This window comes from Thermobia domestica, chromosome 10, assembly GCF_964235325.1.
Source record: "Thermobia domestica chromosome 10, izTheDome1.hap1.1, whole genome shotgun sequence".
NCBI classification, from domain to species: domain Eukaryota; kingdom Metazoa; phylum Arthropoda; class Insecta; order Zygentoma; family Lepismatidae; genus Thermobia; species Thermobia domestica.
The window spans coordinates 259,480,922-259,501,659 of NC_137463.1; positions in this window are offsets into that span (position 1 = coordinate 259,480,922).

Below are 20,738 nucleotides of genomic sequence, written 5' to 3' on the forward strand. Positions count from 1 at the left end.
CAAGTACCGCAAATGTCGCAGTATTGCAAGTGCGGATATCACAAGTATTGCAAATGTCCCAGTACCACAAATGTCGATAGCGCAAGTGTCACGTTTCTAATCCAGTCATACGCAAAGTCTTATATTGAAAAACAGAGAGAGAAACGATTGAAAACCAGTGACAAATGATTGAAAAACAGACTAAGTAACGATTGAAAAGCACAGTGAGAAACTATTGAAAAACATAGTGAGAAACTATTGATAAACAAAGTTAGAAACGATTAAAAAGCAGTGACAAATGATTGAAAAAGCAGACTAAGTAATGATTGAAAAACAGAGTGAGAAACGACTGAAAAACAGAGTGAGAAACTACTAAAAACAAGTAAAAACAGTGTGAAAAACGATTAAAAACAGTGACAAATTATTGAAAAAGAAGGGTGCGGAATAATCGAAAAACAGAGTAAAAAATAATTGAAAAACAGAGTGAGAAACAACAGAAAAACACAGTGAAAACTATTAAGAAACTGAATGAGAAACGATTGGAAAACAGAGTGAGAAACTACTATAAACAATTAAAAAACAGTGTGAAAACGATTAAAAACAGTGACAAATGATTGAAAAAGAAGAGTGAAGAACGATCGAAATACGGAGTAAGAAATGATTGAAAAACAGAGTGAGAAACAACAGAAAAGCCGAGTGAGAAACTATTAAGAAACGGAGTGAGAAACGATTGTAAAACAGAGTAAGATAAGATTGAAAAACAGAGTGAGGAACGATTTAAAAACATGAAAAACACAGTGAGAAACGATTAAAAAACAGTGAGAAACAATTAAAAACAAGTGACAAATGACTGAAAAAACAGACTAAATAATCATTGAAAAACAGTGACAAAACGATTGAAAAACAGAGTGAGAAACTATAAAGAGATAGAGTAAAAAAACAATTGATAAATATAATGAGAAAGGATTGAAACACAGAGTAAGAAACTACTATAAACAATAAAAAAAGTGTTAGAAACGATTAAAAACAGTGGCAAATGATTGAAAAAGAAGAGTGAAGAACGATCGAAAACAAAGTAAGAAATGATTGAAAAACAGAGTGAGGAACAACAGAAAAACACAGTGAAAAACTATTAAGAAACAGAATGAGAAACGATTGGAAAACAGAGTAAAATAAGATTCAAAAACAGAGTAAGAAACGATTAAAAATCGAGTGAAAATTATTAAAAATAGAATGAGAAACAATTATAATAGGGTAAGAAATGATTGAGAAACAGAGTGAGAAACGATTAAAAAACAGTGACAAACGATTGAAATCAGAGTGAAAAACGATAGAAAAACAGAGTGGAAAATTATTTTTTTTAGAAACATATAGATTCATCAAACTAAGAATAGGTTACATCTAAGGTTGCCTACATCTTACGAGATAAGGAGTTGACATTATCTTGCCCGAAAAGATGTCATGAAACAGATGTCTTATCTAGGTCCTACCTGGGTAAAAGTGTCTTGTTTCTATTGGAAGCACTGTCTCGTTTCGTCTTATAGACAATCGTATTTGTCTCTCCCCGTTCGTCCCTATCATGAAACCGGAAGTGGTGGCTCTACTAGTTCCGGTTTGAATATGGGATTTCTACAGGGTGTTACAAAAATGTGTCGCAATATTTTGAGAACAGATTCTTCACATCAAGATAAGAAAAAAAAGTTCAATGGATCTGTGCTCAAAGATGGATAGTTTTGGAGTTACGAAGTGCCGAAAACGTGAAACAAGTGAACTTTAAATGTTCATACCTCCATTACTGAGACTTATCGTAGTCGGGTCAAGATATCACTAAGGGACTGGTATGTGAACTATCCAAATTTAAAAATGATCTAGTACTTTCACACCAATTTTTAGAGAGGTAGATGGAGAGTGATCAAATACTCCCAAATATCCTCTCTAAAAATGATTGTGCAATAGGGTGGTTCGAAAAAAAATCATTTTTCTATCTCCGGAACGCTATAGTGTGCAAAAGTTACCGTTGATATAGATAAGAAAAACCCAAAAACATTTTTTTTAATTTACATATCTTCCGGTCCCGCATCGCCGTTGAAATTTGAAAAATCCGGTAAAAAGAATAAATTTTCAATATTTTTTTTCAAAAACGACTCAATAATAGAGCATGATGATCCTACATAGACTAAAGGTTTCGTCAAGTATGTAAAAAGAACTTTAAAATAATATAAACTATAAAAAAAACTTTTGGTCGCGCATCGCTGTCAAAAATTTGCAAAATTTGCAAATTTTGCAAGATTTGAGGGTTTGACATGTTTTTCTTCTTTTCTTAAAACAAGTAAGATAAGAACGCTACTCACCACGGGGGAACAGCTGTACTTGGAGTTCGGGATCGGAACTAGGGATGGCCATTTCCGGAAAAAGAGTTTTCCGGTTTCCGGAAATCACATTTTCCGTTTTCCGTTTTTCCTAAAAATTTTCCGTCTTCCAATTTTCCGGAAAATTTTCCGTATCCGTTTTTCCGAAGAATTTTCCGTCTTCCGTTTTCCGGAAAATTTTCCGTCTTCCGATTTTCCGAAAAAATTTCCGTTTCCGATTTTCCGAAAAAATTTCCGTTTTCCGATTTTCCGAAAAAATTTCCGTTTTCGTTTTTCCGGAAAATTTTCCGTTTCCGTTTTTCCGGAAAATTTTCCGTTTTCCGTTTTCAATTTTCCAGTTCCCGGAAAATATATTTTCCGTTTTCCGTTTTTCCGAAAAATGTGGCCATCCCTAATCGGAACCGGAAGATATGTATTTTTTTTTCTTTTTGGGTTTTTCTTCTCTATACCAATTTCAGAAATATTTTCAATTAAACTTCAGGTGTTTTAGGCCACTTGTCCTAAACTTCTCTATGATATTCGTTCGTACAATGTAATAACGATGCAATTTCCTATCCTGATCGAAAGACAGGGAAGAACATTACATTACATGAAAGAGGAAACGAAGAAAGGAGAAAAAAAATCGTTTTCTTGTATTCGATTTCCCGTGACTCGCAAATGAGATTAGTTCTCGGAACAGCTGCCAGATGGCTTTTCTGTTTCTCCTCTGCTAAATCCAGCTCCTAAATCTTCTCAGCTTGCCATTAAAATATTAACTAATGTGTTCAGCCAGAGACTGTAATTTGCTTTCCCTTTTGGCGGCTAAGAATCTTCCTTGTATTTCGTCCGAAACACGGGTGATGAGAATAGTGAGTACTAACTTTGTTTTGGAGGTAAAGAAATCTGTTGTGTGTGTGTTTTCAAACAAATGAGAAGGTATTTTTCATGTCTTTGAGGTAGAACACGTGGGTTCTCATTCAAATATTCTATTAAGGGTTATTATTTTTCAGTTACTCAGCACTTCTATCTCCATATTGATCCACATGACCATTTTGACTGTGACAAATAAGATTAAATTCAAGCAAGGTGCCAGGAACTCGACTTTAAGTTACATAACTGAAAATAGCGTTGCTTTTGAGACGAAATGAGACGAGAAATAAGATTTAATAGTCTTGTCTCATAACTTATTTTTGTGACGTCTAGTCTCATCTCGAAAAAAATTGGAGTTTAACGTCCCACGCGTATGCCTGTCAGGCTAAAGGAGAGGATGATTAAAGTAGGTAAATGATTATGGAAAAATTGGTGGAACGAGGAAGTGGGAGGAAACGGGACTACCCGAGAAAACCCACGAGCACTATGTTGTCCACCATAACCTTACTTGGCAGGGGATCAAACAAAGAACCCCACGATCAGAGGTAAGCGGTCTACCATTGAGCCACCGTGGCCGCATCGTCCTTCATTGATGGTAACGTAATCGACATTAAAACTTACGAAAAATCTTATAGTCCTTCATTGATAGTGACGTAATCCGACCTCTTTTATGGCTAAGAGGTTAGTGTACGCACCTTTGGCGTGGGAGGCCCAAATTCGATTCCTGGTGGGAGCTTATGTTGTTCGGATCCCACGATAAGCTCTAGGTCCACATCTCATGTAGCCTCACTGCTGAAATGGGAGCTAAAACTGAAAATCAAATCAAATCAATGTGGTGCGTTATTCCCCCAGGTTCGATTCCTGGTCAAGTAAGTTTGCAGTGGACAACATTGGTACGTGACTTTTCTCACGACAATCCCGTTTCCTTCGACATTCTCATTCCACCCACTATTTACTTGCCTAAATCATCCGTCTTCTTTAGCCTAAAAGGCAGAATCGTGGGACGTTAAACTGAAAATATACTGTGAAATAGCTAAGGTGCGTAGTCTCGGGTTCGATTCTAAGTGATCGTATGTCCAGTGATTCTTTCAATGGGTATGCGGGGAGTTTTTATCCAGAGCCACTAAATTCGTCCGTGATCATATATCGTATCGTACTCAAGGTAGATTCCCACCAGTGTTTTCGTAATAGAGCTATTACTTTTTAGCCCTAGTGAATTGAAATCTCCATCCCTCAGAGAAAATCTGAAATCATGACTGAGCGTCTCTGATAGAAGTCTCACTAGAGCTTCAGATTCCACTTTAAACATTAAATTCTGTTTCACGTGAGAAAATCTGAAATAATGACTGAGCGTCTCTGATAGAAGTTTCAGTAGAGCTTCAGATTCCACTTTAAACATTAAATTCTGTTTCACGTGAGAAAATCTGAAATCATGACTGAGCGTCTCTGATAGAAGTCTCAGTAGAGCTTCAGATTCCACTTTAAACATTAAATTCTGTTTCACGTGAGAAAATCTGAAATCATGACTGAGCATCTCTGATAGAAGTCTCAGTAGAGCTTCAGATTCCACTTTAAACATTAAATTCTGTTTCACATGAGAAAATCTGAAATCATGACTGAGCGTCTCTGATAGAAGTCTCAGTAGAGCTTCAGATTCCACTTTAAACATTAAATTCTGTTTCACGTGAGAAAATCTGAAATCATGACTGAGCGTCTCTGATAGAAGTCTCAGTAGAGCTTCAGATTCCACTTTAAACACTAAATTCTGTTTCACGTGAGAAAATCTGAAATCATGACTGAACGTCTCTGATAGAAGTCTCAGTAGAGCTTCAGATTCCACTTTAAACATTAAATTCTGTTTCACGTGAGAAAATCTGAAATCATGACTGAGCGTCTCTGATAGAAGTCTCACTAGAGCTTCAGATTCCACTTTAAACATTAAATTCTGTTTCACGTGAGAAAATCTGAAATCATGACTGAGCGTCTCTGATAGAAGTCTCAGTAGAGCTTCAGATTCCACTTTAAACATTAAATTCTGTTTCACGTGAGAAAATCTGAAATAATGACTGAGCGTCTCTGATAGAAGTCTCACTAGAGCTTCAGATTCCACTTTAAACATTAAATTCTGTTTCACGTGAGAAAATCTGAAATAATGACTGAGCGTCTCTGATAGAAGTCTCACTAGAGCTTCAGATTCCACTTTAAACATTAAATTCTGTTTCACGTGAGAAAATCTGAAATCATGACTGAGCGTCTCTGATAGAAGTCTCAGTAGAGCTTCAGATTCCACTTTAAACATTAAATTCTGTTTCACGTGAGAAAATCTGAAATAATGACTGAGCGTCTCTGATAGAAGTCTCACTAGAGCTTCAGATTCCACTTTAAACATTAAATTCTGTTTCACGTGAGAAAATCTGAAATCATGACTGAGCGTCTCTGATAGAAGTCTCAGTAGAGCTTCAGATTCCACTTTAAACATTAAATTCTGTTTCACGTGAGAAAATCTGAAATAATGACTGAGCGTCTCTGATAGAAGTCTCACTAGAGCTTCAGATTCCACTTTAAACATTAAATTCTGTTTCACGTGAGAAAATCTGAAATAATGACTGAGCGTCTCTGATAGAAGTCTCAGTAGAGCTTCAGATTCCATTTTAAACATAAAATTATGTTTCACGTAGCCTGATGAAACCAAATCAAAGCGATAATGTGAAATTTGTAATGTATGTTATTCCTAGATCGTTCTCTGTGGGATCTCAATTTTTGCTGACTCTCTTCTAAGAGGGAGGGGTTATCATCAAAACTGACTAAAGAATATATATCTCTTTCTGGTTACGCTGATTTTTAACATACAATAAAGAATTTGTCTGTGTTTTATTTTTATTTTCAACGAACTTTAAAAACTGGGATTTTTCGTTGAGCTGATTTTGAGTTTAACGTCCCTTCCAGCAGTGAGGCTATATGAGACGGGATGCTTAACGTCGAATCTGAACTGCATGAGCTCCCGCCGGTAGTCGAATGCCAAAGGCGCGTACGTTCATAACTTATTCACGAAGGAGCTCTGGAATGTTTCGCGTTACTCATAACGTTCCCGAGATATTGGCCAAAAATGTTCCGATTTCGGGAGATTTAAGGAGCCATATCTCGAAAACCATAAGTTATAGAGATGATATTGGTGTTGATCAGTACCAATTATCTATTATCAATTCCATTTTGTATTATCCATTAAATTTAATCAAATAAATTTCATATAAATTTAAAAAAAATAATTCTTTTTAATTTCGTTCTGCCAATGCTCTTTGAGCATTCTTAACTGGTTTATACTTGCATTTTCTTTTCTCTTTTCCCAAATAATAACTGTGCTACAAAGTACAAAAAGTGTGCTAATTCTCGGTATAATGCAGTGTTCCCAAACGATGTCTCTCAGAGTTTCTCTTTTTCTTGGGGGAAGGGGGTAGGAATCATTGCTCAAATAACTCTCTGACACTCTGAAATTACACTGTGTTTGAGAGTTTATCACAAGTGCAGGGCCGTGCCGTGAAGGGGGCGAGCGCCGACGAAGTAAGGGGGCGAAAAAATTGGGAGAAAAAGGGGCAAAAGAAAGGAAAAATTACTTGGAATATATGTATGGGGGCGCCGTCGTATACTCTCGCCCCGGGCGCTGATTTTTCACGGCACGGCCCTGCATAAGTGTATTGTTCTTCCTGTTGCTTGAATAAGAAATTGCATCAGTTTTTCCTCACTCTTTTTAACGGATAAAGATATCATTTCTTGTTTCATAAGTTATCTTCTCACGTAGAAGCAAGTTCTGATCATAATAGATCGATTACTCTTACTTCTCAAAGCAATGAACATGTATATATGCACTAAGTTTCATACTGATTTATGTGCATATTAAGTATATTAATAATATGAAACTTGTCAGCTATGACACTGATCCAAAGATCTCAATTTGAATTCTCATGAAAATGTGTTTACTGCTAAGTAAAATATATTTCCAACAGACTTGAATACAGAATAATGTTCCAAGGCTGGACAGTCGTTAGAATTTTCATCTCCATAGTATCAATGGTTCGATGTTATTGCTTAGAATATATCTCTAATTAGTTCTATAGTTCAAAGAATAAGTTTTTTTTTAAAGTAAAGTTTAATTCCCATGATTATGTTCCAATGCCAAGACAGACGTTGATGATAGACCCTATAATAAACGAAATAATAAAATTAAGAAAGTAGGGGTAAACAAGAGAACCCTGAAAACATACACGCATACGATATTAGTCTACCACAAGGTACACGTGGTGCAATTTTGGCATCGAATCAGGGACCTCACGCAACAGACATAAGCGCCCTACCACTGAGCTACCGCGGTCCCCTCAATGAATCAATATCTCCAAGTATCACAGACAATGTGTCCCTCAAGAGTTATTTTATTCAAGTATTTATATGAAAAGAAAAGAAACTTTCATTTGCTTTGACTTCGACTGGAAAATCTGATTTGACACGTCTTTATCTAAAGATCTTCTACTAACATGTAAGTAGTTTTTTTTTTTTTTTTTTTTTTAATCTACGATGCAATTAAACTGACATTTAGTTTTAGGGATGTGCTCGAGACAAGACGAGATAGAAATTTCCCAACACGGCGCAGTGGCTCAGTGGTAGAGCGTTCACCTCCGGTCCTTGGGGTCCCTGGTTCGATCCCAGCTCGCGCCGTGTGGCATTTGTGGTGGACAAACACCGTGCTCGTGGGTTTTCTCGGGGTTCTCCCGTTTCCTCCCACTTTCTTCATTTCACTCATCTCGCATTATTACCGTCTCCTTTAGCCTAACCGGCATAAGCGTGGGACGTAAAACTTAAAAGATTTCATTTCATTTTCTTCCCAACAAAATTCGAATAGAGACATCACTTTTCACAGCACATTTTCGAATCTTGTCTCATGCAAATCCCTATTTAGCTTTGATTTTTCGTTTGTTATTTGCCTATAGTTACTGAAATAATGTCAAAACATTGACGGTTATTGTGTCTTTTTGTTTTGTTTTATTATCAAAAGGCAAAAATTGATCGAAAGTTAACTTAAAATTATATGTTATATTTAAACAAATACTACTGTGATGTTTTCCCTCATTTCTTGAGACTGGAATACTATCATCAGCTAGATCTCGCCTCGTCTGTAAATTAGAAATGAACTACACACTTCTAAATGACTTGTTATTATAATTTGAAACAACAATGCTCTTCGTAACATAACAATATATTGAACCACTGTGAGATATTTCAGTTTTGAAACTCCCAGTTCGTTTCAATTTTAAAACAAACAACAAAAAAATGTTGACTAATTTCCTTTTGAATAGTTTGAGTTTTTGGAGTGAAATATGACCTAAAAGTACAGTTAATAAAAGCTTAAGTAAGGAGATAATTCTTTGAACCAAAGACCTCTAAATTCAACAGTTCATCCATCTCAAAAGGAAGAAATATGGTTGTAAATCCGCCAGGAGTTTGATTCATGGCCGAGAGATGTCACTGCAAGCCCACAAACAAATATCAACGCATTCACTGAACACAAATTTATCGCCAACGCGCGTCACCATCCTCCATTGTTTATACCCAACAATGTTGTTTTTTTTTCTCTCTCTCTGTCTCTATTCCAACTAGAAGCACAATGTTTGGCAAGATAGGTCGCGCTCATTTTGTTTGCTGCGCCCTGGCGGTGACAGCAGGAATTAAAGGTAGTGCATTCGATTGGATTAATCAGCGGCAAGTGGGTTGATAACTGTGAATCCACAGGTCCTATATTTTAACCAGTTCAACGATGAAAAACAAATACAAAGAGATTCCGATAAATAAATGGTGTGTATTAATGTTTGTATATATCGGTAAACCTTGAACTCGGACATTGACCTGACATTTTACACGGGAATATAAGCTTGTATTTCAGAATTTGTTATTGTTTAAAACACTGTGCTAAGCAGGGCCGTGCCGTGCGGGGGTGCGAGCGGGGCGACGGCCCCGGGCGCCGAAGTAAGGGGGCGAAAAATTCAGGAGAAAAAAGGAAAAAGATAGGAAAAATTGCTTGGAAAATATGTATGTGGGCGCCGTCGTATACTCTCGCCCCGGGCGCTGATTTTCCACGGCACGGCCCTGGTGCTAAGAATAAAGGCACATTACGTACATTTGCGATTTTATAGTTCTAGAAATTATTATAATTACGTACTGTATCGAAAGATAATATTACGAATTACCCTTAGACAGGAAGTGAATTACGTAGATCAGAAAGATTAGGAATGACAGATAGGGTAAAGACGGGGAAAACGGACAGGCTAAACAGTTAGCTGTTGCTTGTGTGAATACGAATGACCGAAGAGAACTCAAAATATTTGTTACAAACTCGAAAGCTTTTTACAAAGTAAAGACATAATAAAGAAATCAGTTTATCAATTAGTCAAGGATTTATTGAACTATTAGTATACAAGGGTGCAAGATGTCCATATGCCTCACTGGTTTGGGAAGAAGGAAAAAATAGTAGGGCAAACGGACAGTTACAGTTGCAGCTTACAAACTACTAACACTGTTGCAACGAATGCATACAAAGTACACATCACGACTATTTGGATCGCATTCTACATGGAGCCAGAAAAAATAAGCTGTACATTAAATCCAGTCTTCTCACTTGATATATCGTTTCCTGCACTTACAACAAATATTATTTAAGTTCATGTTCTTTGTATCTCTACATTGGTTTTTGCATTCCAGTTTGCATTTCTGGATGACATTGATGGGCTTTTCTTCTTTTCTTTCAGTTTGGGTAGTTCGCCTTTGTGTGTGAGGATTTGCGATGTACCTGAGGCTGCTTGGCGACCTTTTGCTACTTGTGAAGCTCTGGGTAGAGGGCTGAGAGTAGCGAAACTTATTGCCTTTCAAGATGTGTTGAGGAGCTAGAAGCAGAAGTTACACTGCAAACTGATGCGTCCGATATTCGAGTTGAGATTGGATTTAACACAGTTGAACTCGGAGCAGAACGAAACTTTCGGAGTATATGCGATGACGTAACGCGTCGCCGTAGTGTATTACGAAGGACATTGGAAGTTGTTGCTGCAGTTAACAGACGCATATTGTCTTTACGTACGGCTCTAACAGCAGCGGCCATGGACTCATCTTCCCACTTGCATCTGTCTGTTGTGCGAGATCGATGACGTAGCATCACTGAATCTACTTCATACTAACATTTAAATCACTGTCCGTTTGCATCGCTAACTGCGTGTCCATCTGCCCTGCATACGCATTGGTGTCATATATTTCTGACCATACTCAATAGATGGCAGGCAACGTTCATTTACTCTAGTGGCGCGTGTGTTTTACAATGCTATTGTGTGCTGCTCTTTCCGCGAATATTTTGCAACTTTCCTTTCTTCTGAAGTTGAGTTTTTAGAAATCCCGTTTTGGGAGACTTACCTCTTTGTAATTGTCAATTTCCTCGGAATGGTGCTGTACACACAAAATATGTAGTGAATTCCACTCACGAACTATAACCATACACCATACACGACTTAACTCACTGTTGCCAGGTTAGTATATTTTCCATCATTATATTTCTGAACTCCTGTCAGTCTGCCCCCACTGTCCCTCTGCCCAGTCCTTACCCTACTATCGTGAAAATATGAAAATGAAGGCGCTTTGCCTGTTAGGCTAAGAGAGATGGATGATTTAGGTAAGTAAACAATGATATAATTGGTGGAATAAGAATGTGGGAGTACGCTGAGAAAACCTACGGACATGACGTTGTCCACCACAAGCTTACTCGACCGGGGATCGAACCAAAGACCCCACATATCAGAGGTAAGCGCTCTACCACAGAGTAAACTGCCGCCACCCTAAAGACTAAAGACTAAAAAAAAAAGATAAGTTGGAATGAGCCGAACAGGGGCGGATCTAGAAGGCAAAAACTGGGGGGCAGCCGAAACTTAGACTATGATAGGTATATAATCACTAGTATATATTTTCAAAAAAATATATAAATAATAGCTTAAATTATTTTTGTCACTCAAAGACTAGCTGGATTCTGTACCATATACGTATTCTGTAGGAGGCTACGTACAGGTTTGTTGCTTTTTGCCAAAATCAATTTCTACAGCTGCAAATAGGCGGAAATCATGTGTGTAATTCGTTGGTACGTGCAAAAATACAGAAAATAATGGTTATGTGCTTTGATAAAAATGATCTATAGTACTTGCGCCGAGTCGTGAAGCTTGGGCTCTAAACCAATCATAGAAATATTTTGCTTGAGCTCCAACACATCGGAAAACTTCGGTACAATTCGTGGAGCCGCTTCCCGAGCGCACACTTGGGGAAACGTCGAACAGCTGAAATTCCCAACAATGTTGCCAAACTTTGAAGACATAGTAAACGAGTATATAAAAAAGACATTTAAAAATTGCCAATAATAACACTGCACAACAATAACTACTGTAACAGCTATTCTAAAATGGTAACAATAGCACAAATAGTAACAACGAAAATATAACGCAACAAAAAAGAATTAACAAAACGGAGATAGACGCCAATCCGACATCGCTGTACTCTCGGGAGATGTTTTCCGTGTAGCGCGAGAGAAGACACTGACAAAATTTGATGGGTGGGGGTTGACGACCGGAACACACCCTCGCGTTCTATTGGGTGGTGAAATCGGTAGATCTAGGTCAAGCTTCAAGACTCGCCGCGAGTACTATAATTGTGTACAAACACTACACAGTTCAGAAAATTTGCACAACACGGATTTTCTGGGATTGCACTCTTCTCCTGCCGTGGTAAGAGTAGCACCAGGAAATTCGCGTGTAGCCGGAAACTGAATTTTTTCCCCCCTAAACGTGTTCGATTGTTCTCTCCGTGCATAAACAGAGATCTTTATTTCTAGAATGAGCTGGCTAGTTCTCCACAAAATTTTATTCAGATCCGGCTAGTAGGTACCGAGAAAAAAAGTATTGAATACAACCCGAGCCAAGCTAAGTTGTTCCTGATCAATTCCGACCAGCAGACATAGCTATCTTTAGTGTGCAATAGTTTTCAACCTTTTTTGACTAACGGCACATTTTACTACCTACATTTACGGTACTGCGACACACACTTGTTTGCTATATTAAAATTATACAAATTAAACATCAGTGGAACACGCAGAGTTTCATCAAGCGGGTGTCAAATATTTCAGGACATGCATGATTTGTGTACTTATATCTTAATATAGTAAACGTTCCATTTTTCATAATATCTTACTCAAGGTGCTTAAAATCCCGAAACCCTCCTTGTGATGTACGCCATTGATAATAGTCTTAAACTATTTAAGTTTCTAAAAAAAAAAAAAAAAAAAAAAAAATAGTGATTCTATATAGTACTGAGCGTTATTTCTGCCATTGGAGACGCTGACTGTTACAGTATATCTCTAAATTGATTCTGACTAATTGGCTCATTAAATTCCAAATTTCACGACACACTTTATGGAATTGCACGACACACCAATGTATCGCGATACAAGAACCACTGCATTAGACGATCCGGCCAGTAGTTTCCGAGAGATAAAGTACCACATATACACGGACATATACAGGGTGGCCCAACACAAAAGTAGGTATACAGTCCGTACTGACCTGCTCTCTGTATTTCATTTCATTTCTTATTGTTATTAAAATTTCTTTATTATGGGTTCTTAATATCTTTTTACTTATACCTTAAGCCCGGAACAGCCGAAGCAAATAAAACGATACAATACAATATCATACTTGATCAATCCAGGGGTGTATACCTACTTTTGGGCTACCCTGTACATCCATACAGCTAGAGTGAAACTCTATCGTTCCGTGTGCTTATATCGGGAGCTAATACATTGATTAAAATCAAGCAATTCTTGACTGGATATCAAGACAAGAAGCAGCATAGGACTTGTTTCTTACTAGGTAGTGTGACAAAATTGAGAAACACTGCTGATGGAAAAGGGTTGCTTAAAATGGACGATTGTGGGTGGAGAAGTTGGAGAAATCATCTAGCAAGTGGATTGATAGTGGTAGGTTATGTAAAAATTAGGGGAATTACCCCATTACATGTTCTGCAGAAAAGGACAGAATTTTCTATTCCGTCACGTTCTCTTAATTAGTCACACATGAAAACCACCAAAGCTTACAGTCCTCTTTCACAATCTCTACACGAGGAATGTCCAATCTCTGTCCGTCAGTGTTCGTATTAAAGATTTATGAAGGATTTTGCAAACTAAAACTATCCACACACTTCTTAAGATAATGTAACAATCACATAAAATGTAGAGTGCATTTGCTCAATAGAAGTGCAATTCGGCAAATTTCTTTCAAGTTCCGATGCTGATTTTTACAACAGCGCCCCTTCCTTCCTCCAAACCTCTTTTGACCACATTGGTGGGGTTGCAACGTCTTAACACCCATTGTGTCTGTTCATTCTTCCAAATACTATGGCTAATATGAAACAGATGTCAAGCAATGTACGAACAAGGAAGCTGGTCTTGGGAACAGGAAATCAAACCCCACGTTAAAGGCCAGCATTTGGAACTGCTGGCAACTAAGACTCCACGTGGAGTTGACAAGCGACTGTCACTTGTTAGAAGTGAGGGTTCTGATTGGTCAATTAGCCATCTGGGGGTGGTTTCAGCAAGATTCCTTCAGTGAATTATGGCACGAACCAGCACATGTAGAAGGAAGCATTCTTTTTATACGGACTGCACTTCGATTGAAGAAATGAACTATATGCATTCCTGCACGCTATTACAGCAATTTATGCCTCATTCTACCGTCAGAACAAAAGTTTAAAAAATAATTCTACTTACAGGTGTTCAGTCAAACTGTGTACCTCAAAGTCCCCCCCCCCTCTTCGTGATCCGCGTATCTCTTTGGTACACAAGGTCCCGAGTTCGATTCCTGTGGAAGACGATTGAAATCTGAACACATAGCGGTTTTCAACTTAAATTGTAGTTCCACTTCCTGCTGACAGGAGGGCGCTCATCAAACAATATATTTGAAATGTTATTTTCCACATCCCCTGAAAAAGTTTTAAAACCAGAGCCTGGTAGGCTACAATAAGTCGGTTGCCGAGCTGCATTACCAGGAGTTCTGCTAAAACATGATCTGTTTGAAGCATTTATTGGAAAGTTATGTGACGTAACATGCCACGTATAGGTACATATATTCGCTCTTAAAAGGAAGGCAAATGTTCTTTTCATTTCACACGACTATACTCTAAGTTATACGGAGAAAGAGCACGTGCCCGTATGCCATCTTCTCCCCCCAACCTCCCACCCTTCCAACTCCGGCTCTGATAATATTAGACATCTACTTTGCTCTTAGAGAACGCTCTTGTGACGAAGAAGGCTCTCTGGGTGTTGTTAAGCGAAAAAGAATGTTATTGAGGGCCCAAGTACGGGGTTCTTGCCTACATACTTCAGAGGCAGACACAGACTCTTGTGTGGTGTTTGCTTTACAGTCTATTCGCTTTGTTTCTCATCGTCTCCGCCGCTATTAATTAACACCCTTTAATTAAAAGGATTCCTTTGCCCCTTGGTGTGGAAGATGGAACTCCTATTATAGACCCAAAGACATCCTCCCCTATTATAAACCAATTTACTTCGTCGCCTCGGTGGCATGTAACGACTACATGAGAAATACCAGTTTCTTCATGTAACATCGTATTGCAAGGCAGAAAGGCTGTAAAAACGATATAATATTGGGGTTCAGGGTTTCATGCTGCAAGGAACATCACTGCTTATGTTCTTTATATACGCATTTAAATTACTTAATTTATTGAGATAATTAGAATCTCACTTTTCTTTTGAGTGTTTGCAAATTAAAATCACATTAAATCGTAGAAAATTGATAAACATGAAATTAAAATCTAATTTTCCGTCACACTTACAGCAATACATAACCACTCGTAATTGGCAATCACTTTTGATTTGATATTGGGTTTTAGCGTGTCTTACAGCAGTAGGCTATATGAGACGTGGACCTATAGCTTAACGTGGGATTCAAACCTCGTAAGTTCAAACCGGAAATCAAATCCGGGTCTCCGACGCCAAAATCGACCGTGAAGAGCTTACAGAACATTATAACTCCAAAAACACCGAACATGGATAAACACTAAACATAAAGAGTGTTTAGAAAGTAATAATAATTGTCAAATAATAATACAGTAGCTACACAAACTTTACTAAATGAATCAATCTTTCTCTATATAACCTCCAACGAGAGTAATATAGGTACTTGTTTCATAGATGTACTAATTAGTAGACGTTTACTGTAGAAGTTTTGTATTTGGCTGTCCATGAAGTCTGTTGGTGGAGGTCCAAATAATAACGCATCCTAGTGATTCAGATTCCATCTTAAAACTCATGGATACTAATGAAGGTACCATATCGTATAGTCTCGGAGCTAAAACGAGAAACTCTAACCAAACATCTCACTAAACAACAATAAGATACGTTTAACAGTAAGATCAGCAAAGAGGGAACGGGAACTACAGTAGAATGTTGTTTCCGCCTGTAATTATATGCAACCCGAATACTACCGAAGTTATGAGGGTTGCATCTCTCGTAACAGTAAGATATGTTTAATAGATAAGCAAGGAGACGACAGGAACTAAAGTATAATGTTGTTTTCGCCTGTACTTATATGCAACCCGAATACTATCGAAGTTATGAGGGTTACATCTTACGGGGTTGTATTTCTCTTAAGAGTCTTCATCGCAGCGAAATTAAAATACCGCTAATTTTACAGTAATTATGTCATATCTTCAAATAGATAAAAGATAATTGAAATATGGAACAAGAGCGCCCTAGACAATATTATTTTGCGTGAGGTATTGTTATCATAAGTCACCTAGTGACTTTCCGTTTTCAGCTGTTTAGAAACGCGAAAATAAATGCCGATTTTCAAAATGGCTAGAAATCAAAAGCAGATAAGTGAGTCGTGATAACGGTTTCTCATGTAAAATAATATTGTCTAGGGCGCTCTTGTTCCACATTTCGATTACCTTTTATCTATTTGAAGATATCACATAATTACTGTAAAATTAGCGGTATTTTAATTTCGCCGGGATGAAGACTCTTAACAGTAACATATGTTTAACAGTACGATAGGCGACGAGAACTAAAGCATAATGTTTTCGCCTATACTTGTATGCAATCCGAATGCTATCGAAGTTATGAGGGTTACATCTTCCTTAACGATAAGATAAGCAAAGAGCGACAGGAACTAAAGAGTTGCAAACTTTTGAAAATAGAAATGCCGGACACCTCCTGGGGTTCGTATACTCTTCAGATTGTGACACTATCTCTAGTCAAAAATATGAAGAACCTGATTGTTATTTTACATAAAATAGAGGGATTCGGAGTTCGAATTTAATAACTTTAGTTACTTTTGAACCGTTTTTTAAACTTATTCCAGTTTTTTTTTTTTTTTTTGGTTTAGTCGTCACATGTAATTATTGTAGTCTGTCATCAATTATACATTGTATTTAAAACAGGAAAGCAACTATAATTGGCAATATAATTATGGCATGAATGAAATATACTTGAAAAATAAGTCTTACCAGCTTCGTTGGAGCTGGTAATATCTCATAATGCCTACATACTTTTACTGGATCTAGATGCATTATTTAATTGGAAGATATAGTTGAGGATGAAGCAATGCTAGCTGCGCTCTTAAAAGTGTACTTTTGTTGATCTTTAGCAGTTTTGATAAGTTTAGTAACTTTTCCTGCCTTCAACTCTTCAGCAAAACCCAAGCACAACAGGTCGATATCAAAGTGAATTATGAGCTCTGCTTTAACGAACGTTAATCAACAAACGATTCCTTTCCTCATTCCAAAACAATCTGAATAGAACAGAGCATAGAAGTAGTAACAAAATTACAGGACATTTAACGTCCGGTTTTGAGGTACACCGGACAAGGAGATCAAAAACCGAACTCTCCGGTAAAATACCGGAAGGTTATCAACCCTAGAACTAAAGTATAATATTTTCGCCTGTACTTGTATGCAACCCGAATACTATCGAAGTAAAGAGGGTTGCTTCTCAAAGAGTAAGATATGCAAACAGACGACGAGAACTAAAGTACAACGTTCTTTTCGCCTGTACGTGTAGACAACCTGAATACTATTGAAGTTCTGAGAGTTACATTCAATGAAATCAGGTTTAAACTAAATATAACTGGAGAACATAGTTCTAAACTATAATTTATTACATTTTTTAACTTCTCTTTAATAGATCATTTGTAAATGTATTTATTTATACATATTTTTGGAAATTACCGACATATATTGCACTAAGCCCATCATGGATGAATGATGACGTTCCTTGGCCAGCATAATATTCGGAAGTGGGGAAGGAAAACCTGTATGTATGATAGGTACCAGCCCGACATTGCCATGGTGTGAATGAGGAAAGCCCAGAAGAATTTCACCCAAATGACTGACATAAAAAACTTTAACACCTTTTCGAGCGAGTGTCCACATCGGGAATCGAATCCGGGACCTGTCGCACCAAAAGTAAAAGTCGTAACTTGTGCTTAAAACTAAGCCGCAATATCAAAACTTTCAGCAATAAATTCCGGTATATGGAAAAAGGAAATCTTTTAAGTTTTACGTCCCACGCTTGATGCCGGCTAGGCTAAAGGAGACTGTGATGATGAGAAATGAGTGAAAATTGTGGAATGAAGAAAGTGGGAGGAAGTGGGAAAACCTGAGAAAATCCACGCACACGGTGTTTGTCTAATAGAAAGCTCACCTGGTGCCAGCGAGGATCGAACCAGGGATGCCAAGCACCAGAGGTGAAGGCTCTACCACTGAGCAACCGCGGCCCAATAAAATTCGATGTGAAGGCACAATTTGATAGTAAAATATAAATATTTGTATGGGATCTGGAGCCACGGTAGCTCAGTGGTAGAGCATTCACCTTTAATGCGTGAGGTCCCTGGTACCAAGTGAATTTTGTGGTGGACCAACACCATGTGTATGGGTTTTCTCGGGGTTCTCCCGTTTCCTCCCACTTTCCTCATTCATTCCGCCATTGCATTTATTTCTTATCATCACCATAGTCTTTAGCTTAGCTGGCATAGCGTAGGACGTAAAACGGAAAGATCCCATTGCATTTTCTATGATATTTTCGTAATACATTATCATCCTTATGTATGACTGCATTCCTTACGGGGGGATTTCATGAGTTTAGAAAAATAGGTGTAACTTTGAAAATTACAAACAAAAAAAAAAAGTTTTAATATACGTATATTGATGCTTCAGGTACTCGTAAATTGCTGCAACAACAATAAAATCAGTAGAAGAGCAGGCGGGAAGAAAATAGAGTAACATTCGGAAGAAGATGAAGAAATAGTTTTTTCGTTAATTGAAACACTCCCAGAATGACACTGAGGGATTTGTGTGAATGACATTTTTTTTCTCGGACGTGTTCTGTACTTCTCTTGATTGCACACTGTCCTCATTTTTATTTTTTTTTCTCTCTCGTACTGTAGCCAAGTACATTAGGCTTAAAATTCTTGTTTCTCCGTCTCTCGTATGATCCTTCTTAAATCAGTCTAGGATAGAAAAAATATGAAACGAGGGATATTTTTTGTTTCTCTCTTTATTTCTTTCGCGTTTCTTTTTGATGATTATTCTTTCAGAAGATTGAAATGGGAAGACAAAACACAATCGTTTGTTTTACTACTTCCTTCCTCTTTTACTCATTCCCTCTGGCTCTTTCGTTATATTTTTTTCTCTTTTAAAATCCAAAAAACAAAAGACGTTCTTAGCTGAGGAAATAGAGCGAATACCCAAAGAACATAACGGATGATCCACCAGGGAAATGAGGCTACAAACTGAAGTAGCTCCTCATTCACCTCACTTTCCTTTAAAAATATTTTGTTCCTTTCTTTTGTTGTTCAGGTTCGATTATGTTTTTGTTTACCTTCCTGCTTTTTTATTTTCTTTTCTCTCCTCCTTCCTTCTTCTTGTACTATTTTGCAAATTACCTTCCTCTGTCGCCTTTTATGTGACTTCTTCACTTTCGATTTCATAACCAATAAAATGAAGAAAGGTCAAATGGTAATAAAAACAAAAGAACATTTAATAGAATACAGTTCGGCAAACCCCTTGGGCATAGTTGACTAGTGGGGTAGTACCCATAAAACCCACCAGAACCACAAGGCTAATGGAGCAGTACCCATAAAACCTACCAGAAGTACAATGCTAATGGGATGGTACCCACAAAACCCATCAGAAGGGCATGGCTAATCGGGTAGTACCCATAAAAACCACAAGAAGCACAAGGCTAATGGGGTAGTACCCATAAAACCCATAAGAAGCGCAAGGGTAATGAGGTAGTACACATAAAACCCACCAGGACCACAAGGCTAATGGAGCAGTACCCATAAAACCCATCAGAAGCACAATGCTAATGGGATGGTACCCACAAAACCCATCAGAAGGGCAAGGCTAATGTTAGAGTTAGTGACCCTAACAATGTAAGCTTGACCGTGTACAGTTAGATAGGCTATTTTAAATTTTCACTTTTCAAATCATTATATATAAGTGGAACAAAATTCCGACTACAGATTTGACATGTAAAAATAATGAAAAACGACTAATATTAAAGTGCAATCGGTAGTTTTCGTGGTCACTAAGATAAATAGTAACATTCTCGATGCCATTTAAGACCAAATTTCTCCTCCCATCGGCATGGAAGTGAGACATCGAAGGTATGGAGGGGTGACAAAAATAATCGAAAATGACTGATGTTAGTATCCAATCCATACTTTTTGGGATCTCTTGAATGAATAGTCTAATATTCTTTAGAGTAATGGTACACGGGTTTTCTATGACCTTTCTTATTACAAAAGGCGTTATGTAGTTTATATACACGATTACAATAAGTAATTCACAAAAAAGTTCTTTCCTCTAAAATTGGACCTTTCACTCGTTGTAGCTCGGAGGTTTGAAGTTTGCTAATTAGGAATAATCCTGCCCGTTACAACTAGATCTAAAGGAACCTCTTGTCCGTTGCAGCTCAGAGGTTGGGATTGTATCTGCTGCCCATTGCAGCTCGGAGGTAGGGTAAGGAACCTCTTGCCCGTTGCAGGTAGGAGATAGGGAAAGGAACCTCTTGCCCGTTGCAGGTAGGAGATAGGGTAAGGAACCTCTTGCCCGTTGCAGCTAGGAGATAGGAAAAGGAACCTCTTGCCCATTGCAGGTAGGAGATAGGGAAAGGAACCTCTTGCCCGTTGCAGCTAGGAGATAGGGAAAGGAACCTCTTGCCCATTGCAGGTAGGAGATAGGGAAAGGAACCTCTCGCCCGTTGCAGGTAGGAGATAGGGAAAGGAACCTCTTGCCCGTTGCAGCTAGGAGATAGGGAAAGGAACCTCTTGCCCATTGCAGGTAGGAGATAGGGAAAGGAACCTCTTGCCCGTTGCAGGTAGGAGATAGGGAAAGGAACCTCTCGCCCGTTGCAGGTAGGAGATAGGGAAAGGAACCTCTTGCCCGTTGCAGCTAAGA